At 37.9% G+C, this 12748-nt stretch overlaps 1 long non-coding RNA gene across 1 annotated transcript in view; it reads right to left on the reverse strand.

Annotated features, from left to right (window-relative positions):
- Positions 1-8831, reverse strand: part of LOC147917805 (uncharacterized) — a 61031-nt gene extending 52200 nt beyond the window's left edge. Inside the window, exon 1 of the long non-coding RNA XR_015548868.1 lies at positions 8787-8831. This is a non-coding gene — a long non-coding RNA (uncharacterized LOC147917805). The remainder of the gene's footprint in view (positions 1-8786) is intronic.
- Between the last annotated feature and the right edge of the window lie 3917 nt (positions 8832-12748).

The following is a 12748-nucleotide window of genomic DNA, read 5'->3' on the forward strand; positions in this document are numbered from 1 at the left end:
CAGCGTTTCCTTCATTCAGAGATACTTTTGCCTCAGGGATCATAGCAGCCCTAAGCAATTTTCAGGCATGGACCCTGAAGCAGTGTCGTGTATTGGAGAGGAGGGGAAAAAAATCTACTGACCTATGACCTTATACATTTATAAGGTCAGGAGAGAGGAGTTCGAGTCTCTAACTGGATGTGTGACTCTCACTGAATCACTTCGTCTCTCTCAGCCTTTGTTACTTTGGCCAACATTCAGGCTCATGTAAGACCACTGTAAAGGTGCATGGCTAATTTCATAGCATATGCTCTCCAGAATCTTATAACCATAAATATTCTTCAGGAAGGCCTCCTGAGAACTTATTTATGCTATCAGGAAACTACAGTTTTACTTTTGCCACATTCTAGTGTAGGGGAACAAGATTTGCCACACCAAAATAGATCTCTTTAGCTTGAGGATTATTTTAGACTGATTATTTTTAAGAAGCAAAAAACTCATGAAGAAACTTTGACCTCCTCCACTTACTGCCTAAAAAGAATTTAGATAGAGGACCTATTCCAGGAAGGAGCTATCACCATAGATAATTATAGAATAATATGAACTAGGTGTGGTTGACAAGAAGGAACCTAGCAAGGCCGATTTGATCCAAGTCCTCTCTGTGTCCCATGGTCTCTACATGGCCCAACACACATTTGTTTACAAAACATTAACTCTTTTCATCTTCCTGTAAAGTGCCTCCTTTTCCTTTGAAGTCCCAGACCCCTACCCCCTTCTCCTTAGTTCAGAATGACATATATACCTCGTTTTGCTTGACTGTCTTTGGAATTTTTCATGCTTATGTGAATTCCTCGTGTGCACATATTAAATCTGATTTTCTCCTGTTAATCTGTCTCATGTCAATTTAATTCTTAGACCAGCCAGAAGAACTTAGAAAAGGGTAGAGGAGAAATTTCTTCCTCTCTGACACTAGTAATAGGAAGAACAATTACAAAAAGACAAGATGGTATTAGGCAAATGTGGGAGATCAGAACTGGCCACCTCAAAATATGTCTTTTTACCTTGGTTCTTTTGTCGATAGACTGGGAGAGTGCTTGCTAAGACTAAACATTTACATTTATAAGGGAAATCTCCTAAGACTAAACATTTACATTTATAAGGGAAATCTCCGTTTGTAAAGGTGCCTTGCTCTCTGCACCAGGAAGAAGGGGGGATGACCTTGTCTCTAGACACTCTTATCAGGGCGGAAGGCAAGGACTTAAATCTGCATACTCTTGTTTCTGGTAATCTCCCATAGCTGACTCCCCCACCCCCAACATCCTCCTTTTGTCTACCTGAATACACTATTCAAGGTGAAAACCTCCACCATTTGTCAAGAAACTCAGTTTCCCTGGTTTCTCTCATGTATACATGTTATAAAGCTTTGTTTGATTTTCTCCTGCTATTCAGTCTCATGTCAATTTAATTCATAGCCCAGCCAGAAAGGACCCAGAGTGGGTAGAGGATAGTCTTCCTCCCCTTCACAAACAAGCTAATATGAGTTATCCTTCAGGTTATGGCCTAAATTCAGGAACCACTCAATTTAATTTCCTACAACATCCCTGTGAGGGATGTTCTCAGTATGAGGAATGAGAAACGCATACATAACATATAAGGTAGAAGAAGATTTGTGCTCAAAGAAGGGTAGATCATAAGGGAGTTTCCAAAAAGGAAAAGCTCAGTCACATCTGAGTGGAGAGAAGAACGAGCAGGGAAAGCTTTATGCAGAAGGTAGTTTTTGAGTTAGACTCTAAGGGATGACCAGGACTTGTCAGATGAAAGTGGAAAGTAAAGCAATCCAGTTATAAGTACCACAAAAGCCAAGCACAGTTGGGAAAGTGTAGGATAAGTTTTTTAAAAAGTGAACAGTTCATCTTGGACCAAGGGAGCATAGAGAATATTTAAGGAAATAATGGATGTGAAAATGGAAACGGCCAGGGGAAGGGGGCAGGGATGCAGGGATGTTGCATTTCAGATTAAGGAATTTCAACAGTGGGAAGCCAGAGAGCTGCCAATGTGTTGAAGACAAGCTAATGTCTGCCTTCACATGGGAACTGGTCTTCAGAATATATACTCATTCACTACTATCCTTATACAGACGTAGAGCATTCTACCTTTTCCACTAAGATCTCTCATTTCTTTCCTCCATTTTATCATTGGATAGGTGAATCATTGATATCAAAATTGGAAGGGAACTCACAGATTATCTAGTTTATGGTCCCATTTTATTGATAAGAAAACTTAGAGAGCTCTACAAGGCCAACCACCCAGTGGAGGTCACGTATCCCAATGCACACTCCAGGGTTTTTTCCACCTCTCAAGGCTGCTTCCTATGATGAAATGACTTCTTCATTTTCTCTTTTTTCACTGCAGGGCTAGTTTTCTCATAAGCATTGTTAATGTACTTTGGAAACATGCCTGTTTTGCAATAGAGTAATGGCTTTGCTAAGCAGCAGCTTCCGTTAAACCACTTTCCTCTTAAAGAGCAAAAGACTACTTGGCTCTCCTCCAGAGATTCTTAGAATATTTAACCCAGTGGGCTACCCAGAAGATAATGTTAAGTCAGCACAATATGCATGCTAGAGTAGGGAACAGTGAAGAAGGAGTGACTTCCTAATAAAACACTGATAATTGGGTGGAACCGTCTTCTGTTGAAGTCTTTGAAAACAGGCTAGGCGACGTCAACATACACTTCCTTGAGGTAGGTTAAATGTCAACTGACTCAAGCTCAGGAAAATGGAAGTAAATGGCATTGGTATTTTCAAGTCCAAAAATATTTTTCTTTGATATGAGATTTTGTATTGTAATTAATTCAAATCTTAAAATTAAAATTTATAGAATTCTAAATAATTAAACTTATAAGTAAAACTAATTTTCATAGTAATTAAATAGCATATTGTAAGAAACGTGTGTATTAATTTTCAATTGCTGTGTAACAAATTACTACAAACTTGGTGACTTAAAACAACACACATTTATTATCTTACAGTTTCCATGGGTAAGACCTGGGCCTGGCATAATTGGGTTCCCTGCTCAGTGTTTCACAAGGCCAAAATCACATTGTCCGCGGGGCTCCATTCTCATCTGGAGCTCAAGATCCTATTCCAAGGTCATTCAGGTTGTTAGCAGAATTCAGTTACAGTTGTAGGACTGAGGTGTTCACTTTCTTATTGACTCTCAGCTGGGGACCTCTCTCAGCTCTTAGAGGTTGCCCTCAGGTTCAAGCCATGTGGCCCCCCTTCACAGTCAGTTTACAACATGACTTTTTTTTTCCAGGCCCACAGGGAAAGCTGCTTCCCTTTTAAGGGCTCACCTGACTAGGTCAGATCCACCAAAGATCATCTTCTCTTTGATTAACTCAAAGTCAACTGATTAGGGACTTTTAATTATAGCCACATAATTCCTTTTGCTGTGTAATGCAACATAATTATGGGAATGATAGCCAATCATATTTACAGATCCCACTCACACTCCAGGGAAGGGATTATACAGAGCATGTACACCAGGGGACAGGAATCTTGGGGTCATCTTAGAATTCTGCCTACCACAATGTGCATACATCCTTGCTTCTCTTCCAGTCTATGAGCCTCTTCAGGACAGGGATCAGAATTTAAACTGTTGGTTGAGTTAATGAAAGAAAGAACTAATTGGAATTAGTTTCCCCAAGATTTTAAATGTCTTTAGTTTATATCTGGTTATGTTGAGAGATTTTAGCACCAATTATAATTAAGCATAAATTTCCATAAATAAATGGCAGATTGTAACAAAGATTTGCCGATACAACTGGCACTTAGGACTACAAATACTTAGGGAGTACAATTTCATAAAATCATAAAAAATTCCTTCTCCGAGCCAGTCTATTCACCAACAAGTATTTATTGGAAACCAACTTTGTAAGTATAGTCATGTGCCGCATAACAACATTTCTGTCAACAATGAACCTCATAATCCCATAAGATTAGTACCATACAGCCTAGGTGTGTAGTAGGCTATACCATGTAGGTTTGTGGAAGTACACTCTATGATGTTCGCGCAAGGATGAAATCGCCTGACGATGCATTTCTCAGAACGTATCCCCGTCGTTAAGCAATGCATGACTGTACTGAGCAACATGTTAGACTACACAGGGGACAAAAAAAAACAAAAGAATACCAGACACCATCCTTTTTCTCAAGGAGTTCACAGCATAGTAAGAAAGACAGCTTTAAAACGCATGAAATAATATTAAACAACACAAGACAGAACACTTTATATTACACCTAAATTGAGCGGCAGAGAAACACACTGCAAAAACTTACAGAAGTAGGTGACCAAGACTGGACGGTGTAGGAAGAGAAGTTCTTAAAAGCTAAGCAGGAGAGCTTAGACTTGATCTGATAGACAATAGAGCTGTTGAAAGTTTTGAACTATGACATAAAGCAATGAAAGCCGTATATAAAGAAAATTAGTGTGAAATGGGTTTTGTAGGATGGATTGAAGGAGAAGAGGCTACAGTTGTGGAGATCACCTGGAGAGCTAATGTAGTAAGCCAGATGTGAGGTGGTGAGAGCCTGGATCAGTATTAGGAGGAGACGGATGATACAATAAGAGACTTTAAATGAGAATATACAAGAATTTTGTCTTTGATCTGATGTGGGGATACAATAGAGTTGAAATCTATAGTTTTAAATTTAGGTGGCCATAGCAGAGACTGATAGCTGCACATCAAAATACATTTCCTTTTTTCTTCCTGGGCAAATAGCTAGACTACATTTTCCAGCTTTCCTGGCAGATTAGTGAGGCCATGACACTGAGCTCTAGCCAGTTGGAGAGGGCAGAGATTATGCAGTTCTTTAAGGTTTGGCCTGTAAATTCCCCTGTATGCAATCTTCCATTCTTTCTCTCCCTTTTTGTCTGACTGGATTGCAGACGACCCTCAAGGCCCCAAAATAACAGTATAGAGAAGGGCCACCCTATGGACTTGTTCCCCTACCCTGTGATGTTATGTGAAGAGAAAACTAAATTCAATTGAGCTTGAACCATTATACATTTTCATCCATTTATTTCAGAAATCAGGCTACCTAACCATTGTCTTAGGAAATGATGGCACCACTAACAGAAGTAGTGCTTTAGGAAGGGGATGTTCATTTGGGGGTTTTAGAAAATACCAAACAGAGTGGCAAGTCTATTAGACATCTAGTGGTACAGCAAGACCAATGCTTAAGAGAAAGGAATCAATAGGAAATAGAGATTTGTTATTTGCAAAGGGAAGTCTGTTGACACCACAGAACAGAAGAATTCTCAGATGAAGAGAGCAAGAAAATAAGAGTAAGAGTTGAGGACTGAGTCTTAAATATATGTTCATAGTTAAGGAGTGGAAGAAGGAAGAAGAGCCAGTGAAGAACTGAGAGAGGAGGTTTAGAGATATAGGAAAGTAATGAAGGCAGCTCAAGTTTAAGTTGGTTCCCAATGCATCTTCCACTGACCAACAGCAGAGCAAGCCCAGATAACAGCACCCCCTAAACCTAGGGATGTGTTGAGTGTAAATCAGCCACCACTGGTTAATTGTCTAACTCCTTCCTAGCCACCGAGTGCCTGTTAACACTCAAATGAAGTGTTGAAAACAATGAAGCTGCCAGAAAACAGGTAGCATTAGGGAAGAAGAAAAAGTACAAGGTCTGGTTTATGAAAACATTATTAAATCTGCCTTTGTTGACTAAAAATTGGTTATGCCCATTTGGATCTTTCATTTGTTTTACTTTATAATCAGCACATCTTAACTTTTAACAGCAAAATATAATTAACTAGTTGTTGTCTACGTGAACTCAATGTTTCAGCTGATTTTTTTCCGTGAAATATGTTCAAATGATCTGTCTTTTATTGGCGTTATGTGGGCACAACCTCAGAGGCAGCCCCACAAACCAAAAGAAATATCTAAAGTCTAATTTTGATCTCGAGGTTTGTTCTATAGCAATTATTCTATGAAAGAAGTAGTACGTTTTGATTTGTTCACAGTTTAAAAGTAAAGCCCTAAAAATAGGTGTGGTTTTGTGTTTTGTCCTGAGTTCAGGGAATAAATACAAGTTATTTTGTTGTTGTTAATAATAATAATTACATTTGTGGATAGTTCTTATTTAAACGCAAAAGAAGTTCAAAGCAACAAAACTACCTTTAAATTAAATGTCAATTGCACAGAAATTTCAAAACAGGGATAATTTTGGGTAGAGGGTAAAGAATACGATCATTTTCCTGTTTAACTAGCAGTAAGATATTTTGTTAGTAATTCTCACAAGTGGCTAAAGGAGAAACCCTCAGGCAAAGGGGGAAAATATGCCCGTCACTCAGCCAGCCCACAAGAAGTTTGAACAGAGCCTTGGAGACACTCAACAAATACACATCGCCTGCCTGATCTTCCTGCTCATTCCCCACTGGGACAATGTGTTCCAGGCATGGTGATCAGCACCACATGTAACTTAGCTGGGTGGGGAATAGAACTACAAAAAGATGTGACTTATTTAAGGCCACATCTGCGTGATACCAAAGCAATGGATCATTGCAATCAACCTAGTCAAAAGAATCAGTCATGTTAGAGAAAACAAATAAGTCAGATTTATTACTTAACGATGCTGACAAATCTGTGAATTATCTGAGATATTCACTCTCCCTTGGTGATTTTTTGCACCATGTAAAGACAGAGATCCTTGATATATAAGATGACTTTATTTATTCTCTTTATCATGCAAAGCTCTACTTTTCCCTCCTCCCTTTTTTTATACAGTATAACTTTTCCCAACTTTAAGGCAGACAAAAAAACAATGATGGAAATGACTCAATGATCTTTTTAATTTCTTAGGCTCTTTCAACCTCTGTAGAACCCACTTTAATGCAAATCAAACTTGGGTGGATTGTACATTACCTACTGAAAAATAGTTTCAATTAGAAATTTAATTACACTGTCTTGAGGAAATGGAAACGACAGTTTCTTTGAATTTTATACATTATGGAAACCTCCAAAGTGCTATAAATCTGCTAATTGATTTCTGTACCTGTAATGTTTGATTAGGTGTATTTTATTGTCTTCTTGGTTTTAATTAACCCTGGGCTTGTCAAAATGCTTCCAACGACAAAGGATATATGATGAAGTGTGATAAACTCTATTAACAGAGGCTGACTTTTGTCAGTAATTGCTCTCATGCACAAGAGTTATTAGAAATTAGCACACAGAAAAAAAGGAAACTGTACTTTTGGTAACAACTTTTATTGGCAGCCATAAATCTATGGATTGCCCCCCATGTGCTGGTGATAAGCAAACGTGAGTGACCAGAGGGTCCTAGAGAAGATCAATCACTCACGAGATGTCATATAAATATGAAGAGTGACAAAACAGAAAGAATTATGAAGTCTGAGTGATAAAAGCCAAAATTATACCAACATCCCTAACTATTCAAATTAAGGAACTGGATCCAGAGGCGGGACATAAATGTAAAATCCAAGCTACTACCTCTGCAGCCGACCCAAAGCAGGTACTCAATGGCTGTTGGTGCAATTAATAGCAGAATAAATTAATCAACCAATCAATGAATTTTCCCAGACAATTAGGATTGTTTTCCATTCCAAAATGATTTAAACCACAATTTCCTATCAAGGTGGTCAACACAGATCTTTCTACTGAAAACAGAAAGAGAAATATTTATAGGCCACTAGCTACTGCTTTAGAAACAGAAAAGAAGGGGAACAGTTGATTCGTTTGGCCAAATGTTATAGTTCTGCTTTCTTTACAGTCTGACATGGTAGTCCAATATCAGCAAAGCCTTCTTGGTTTTAATTTCTAAGATACTGACAGAAGCACTCCTCCGGAAACATATCTTAGGAAAACTCTATTCTACACTGATATCATATTAGAACCCTACACCTGGATGTAGGACATAATTTAATGTAATCAGATGATTTTGCCTAATCAGATTAGACCATTATCCATGATGCCTGGATCTTGGAGGCAACCTCTGAGCTGGAAATCATTGTAGTGGGGATCCTGGCGTTGGTGATAATGTAGAGGTGAATGATCATAGTTAGGAGTATAACTGCCATATTACTCTCTCTTTACTGAAGCAAAATTTGCTGGCTACTGTCTGGTGGGATATGCAATAGGACCTTAAAATTCTCAACCAATGATATATTACTATAAATTCAATTTGCTATTGTTGTTCATTCTTTCAAAAATATATTTAGTTTGTTAATCATGGGCAAGGCTCTATGCTAGGCAATCTACGAGACACGAAGATGGATTAAAACATGAATTATACTCAAGAACCTTATGGTTTCCCAGAAGGAATAAAGCAGATTAGGCAGGAAATAAGTGAATTAACACATGTAGAGGATTTGAATAGTGCCTAACACATTAAAATTCAGTAGATGAATTTTAAAATTCAGTAAAGGTGATAGATAAGTGTCATGAATTAGGTATTATTAGGAAGTGATAAGCATATGTGACTTAAATGAGAGGTTATATGAAGATATAGGAAAAATTTTGTGGGAAAAATGGCATTGAAGTTGGGTTTTAAAGTATGTGTTCAGTTTTAATAAGTAGAACGATTCAGAAAGTATAATCCAGGGAGAAATGCAAAACCTTCTTTATGGCACGGACAAAGAAAAGTAAATTTTCTAGATACCTGAGAGGAAAGCGAGTAGAGGAGCTAAGATTAGAAAGGAAAGAAGAGAAAGCCCTCTAATGCCAGGCTGAAGAGTCTGGACTTTCCCAGTAGAAGTGAGACATCTGGTAAGTTACTGACCTGTTATGCACTATAGTGCGCTCTGCATCCCAAGTTCACAGTGGCTCTGTCTCCCACTAGGTGCCTAGAGAAACTCAAACGTGGGTATGGAAGCAATTAACTGTTTTTCAAAGTTGTTTCCTTTCCTTTTGTATGTTAAGGAGAGGTAACCACCAGCCATCCTGAAACTGACCACGCCTCACCGCAAGAGCCATGCCCATGACCTTTGCCTTATTTTTAATGCAAAGATCTCTCCAGGAGAAGCTGAGGCCTCAATATGTGGAAGCATGTTCTCCAACTGAGCCTGCGCAAGCAAATACCCACCTCTCCCTTTTGAATATTCATTCCCCAACCAAATAAAAGTTCCTGCTTCTCTTTGTTCAGGGGACGCCATGACTTCGGAAATGACTCCTCATGGCCTCCTATTTGCTGCAAATACACTTTACTTTGTGAGACAACTTCCACTGGTGTAAAGTCTTATTTAACTCACCAGGAGGCGAGCCCACTTGGTTCCATAACACCTCCACCCTGAGAACCCTCCTAGACAGAACTTAGTCTTCCTGTAGAGTGAACCCACAAGAGAAAGAGCAGAGCAAACATGAGCAAGTGGTGTTGGGAGGACCGTCTGATCTCCCCAACTTCTGAGAAGCTGCAGAAGTATCTGGCATCTAAGTTTAAAGAGCACTAGCCTTTGGAGCTGAGAAATGGACCACTGGCCCATAGGGATAGACATTACTGTTTCAGTTTCATCGCCAACACTGACCCCATGGAGAGCACACAGCAGCTGAACCTGAGCCCCAAAAGCTAGTGGAACAATGACATAAAAGGAAAAAGAATAAAACAAATATCCAAAGAGAGGAATAACAAGCCAAGTACCCAGCACAAACTCCTTCCCAGTGAAGAGGAACTCTTGGAGAAGAGAGATTGCAATTTGATCATAATTTGAAAACAATGATGATAATAATAAAATGAGCACTTAAGGAAAGTAAACTAAAGCACAGACACTTCCTAGAACTTGAAATGTAAGTTTTGAATTTTGAAATTCAGTAAATGCAACCCAAGAATTCTATATCCAGCCAAGGCAGCAATCACCTATCTATCAGGATAAGAGAAAGATATGCAAGAATTTAGAGAATATGCCACTGATGTACCCTACCTGAGAAAAATATTAATAAAAAGGACTTTAAACAACAAATGAATCCCATAGAAGAACTTAAGTTAGGGGAAGATAAAAAAGAGAGGAAAAAGAAGTGAGGGAAGAACCTGGCAATATGTATAACTGAATCTAGAAGAATAATGACAGAGTGATGGATAATGAGCAGCATCACTGTGAAGCTAGAATTCTTAGAATAGAAGGCACATGCTTCAAGGGAAAACCTAAATATAGTTTTAAATTAAAGGTATAAAATTACCTCAGCATAACCTAGGGTTTGTAGATCTAGGGGATGAGTGAATTAATTATAAAGGTATTATCTTGTTGGGAAAGAGAGGAAACAAAAAAATAGTCCAAAGATCTCATTTTTGGGGGGTGGGGGAATCAGCAGATGAATAGAATGTCTTGGAAAGAGGAAACAGTTTGCATTTTGTTTTCAAAGAATAATAAAGAAATACACTCAACAAATAATTCTAGGCACTTATCGAATATTTGTTGAAGTAATACCTTGCAGGTGTTGAGAAAGAGAAAACACCATGAGTTGAATAGAAAATGATTTTAGAACCCCCAAACAAGAGAAAAACTGAATAGTAACTTGATCAACTAGCATAAAAAAATGAAATGCTAAATTAAACATACAGTAGAATGGAAAGATTGTAATCAAGTATATGCGTTGTTTTCATTAAAAGTGAATACGCTGAATTCTCATTAAAATACAGAGACTGAGACTTTCTAGGTTAAACAAACAAAGCTCAGCTATATATTGTTTATGACCTTGTTACTCAAAGTGTGTGGAACCAGCAAGATCAGCATCACCTGGCACTTGTTAGAAATGCAAAATCCCAGGTCCCGCCCCAGACCCACTGAACAACAACTTTAGTTTAACAAGATCCCCAGGTGATTCATATGCACATTAAAGCATGAGAAGCATCATTTTACAAGACACACATTTAAAACAAATTTATTACAGAAGATTGAAAATAGAGAGGGAGGCAAAGAGGTATGAGACAAATGCAAACAAACAAAAAATGTTAGTGTCAATATTAGCATCAGATGAGGTGGCGTTTCAAGTTAGTCAATAAATAGATCAAAGAGAGAAATTGTATGTTGACTTTTTAAAAGCCCAATTTATTATTTTTATTTGGCCTTGGGCTCACAAAAGTGGATTATTCAAAATTCCTGGTTCATGATATATTGTTGGCGTTGGTCCATTTACAGCCTACTTTTGTTTAGTTACTCGTGTATTTCATTCATTATTTTTCATTATGTTACAAACACCAAGAAACCGTACCCAAAATAACTGGTTAGAAAGCAACAGGAACCTACATCTAACCATATGATCCCTCCCACATCTAACCCTATCATCCCTCCCCTATCCCACCCTCCTGTCTTCCCCCACTTGATAGAAATGTCACCCTGAGTCCTGAACTTATCATGCACTTGCTTTCCTTTTTATGTAATTTCCTTCCATCTGTATGTTCTTAAATCACACACACACACACACACACACACACACTCATTCTTCATTTTATACAAAGGAATTCTGTGAATGGAATCTTTGGGGATTTACTTTTTCACTGGTATCTTGTTGCTAAGATTCATCCATTTTGTTGTGTGTACTTGTAGTTTTGATTGTCGTAGAATATTCCACTAAACCATTCTCCCATTGATGACTTTTGGGTTTTTATAGGTTTTGATTTTGTTAACCAGTACTGCTATGAACAGTCTTGTACATGTCTCTTGCTGTAGACATGGCAAAAGTCTCTCTTGGGTATGTAGATAGAGGCACATAGGGTATGCAACTGTTTGGAAGATGATGTCAAGCTGTTTTTCAAAGTATAGAGCACAGTATGAGAGATCCTTCCTGTCCATGTCCTCTCTGACACTTGATATGGTAGCCTTTTAAAAAATTTTTGCCTATCAAATGGGTACAAAATTGTAAGTCATTGTGATTTTGATTTGCATTTACCCAATCCTAATGATGGCAAACATTTCTCCATATTTGTATTGGCTCTATGAGTCCCTTTTCTGTGAAATGCCTGTTTATAACTTTTACCTATTTTTCAATTGTTGTTTGCACAAAAAGCACATAATCAAACAGATCTGGTGGATAAAAGTATATAAGGGCATGGGAACAGCATGATACAATCAACAAATTAAGTTTCACCCACACACAACATGTGCATGTGTGTGTGTGTACGTGTGTAGAGAGAGACAGAAAGAGATAGAGAAATCTACACCTTTAAAAAAGAGAATGTAAATTTATATCATATGTCCATAGAATATTTCCAAAAATTTACCAAATAACTAACATAAATCAAATTTTAACAATTCTCAGAGGAGAGACTTTATAATTTATTTAAATACAATTAGAATACAATAAAGATGGCACAAAAATTTTAATTCATTTGGGGGTTGGCCCCGTGGCCTAGTGGTTAAGTTTGGCACGCTCTGCTTCAGCATCCGGGGTTCAGTTCCCAGGCGCGGACCTACATCTCTTGTCAGTGGCCATGCTGTGGCGGTGACCCATATACAAAATAGAGGAAGATTGGCACAGACGGTAGCTCAGGACAAATCTTCCTCAAGCAAAAAGAGGAAGACTGGCAACAGATGTTAGCTCAAGGTGAATCTTCTTCAGCAAAGAAAAAAATTTAATTCCTTAGAAATTAAGAAAAGTAGTCCCACAAATCCATTGATCCAAAACGAAGTCAAAATTGAAATTACAGTCTCTAGAAAGAAATTGAGTGTGCTTCATATTATAACATATAGGAAATAGCTAAATTTCTACTTAAAAGAAAATTTTTGTAACTGTTATTTAAATATTTATTTA

Source organism: Ceratotherium simum, chromosome 2, assembly GCF_057802395.1.
Source record: "Ceratotherium simum simum isolate JZ-2026a chromosome 2, ASM5780239v1, whole genome shotgun sequence".
Lineage (NCBI taxonomy): Eukaryota > Metazoa > Chordata > Mammalia > Perissodactyla > Rhinocerotidae > Ceratotherium > Ceratotherium simum.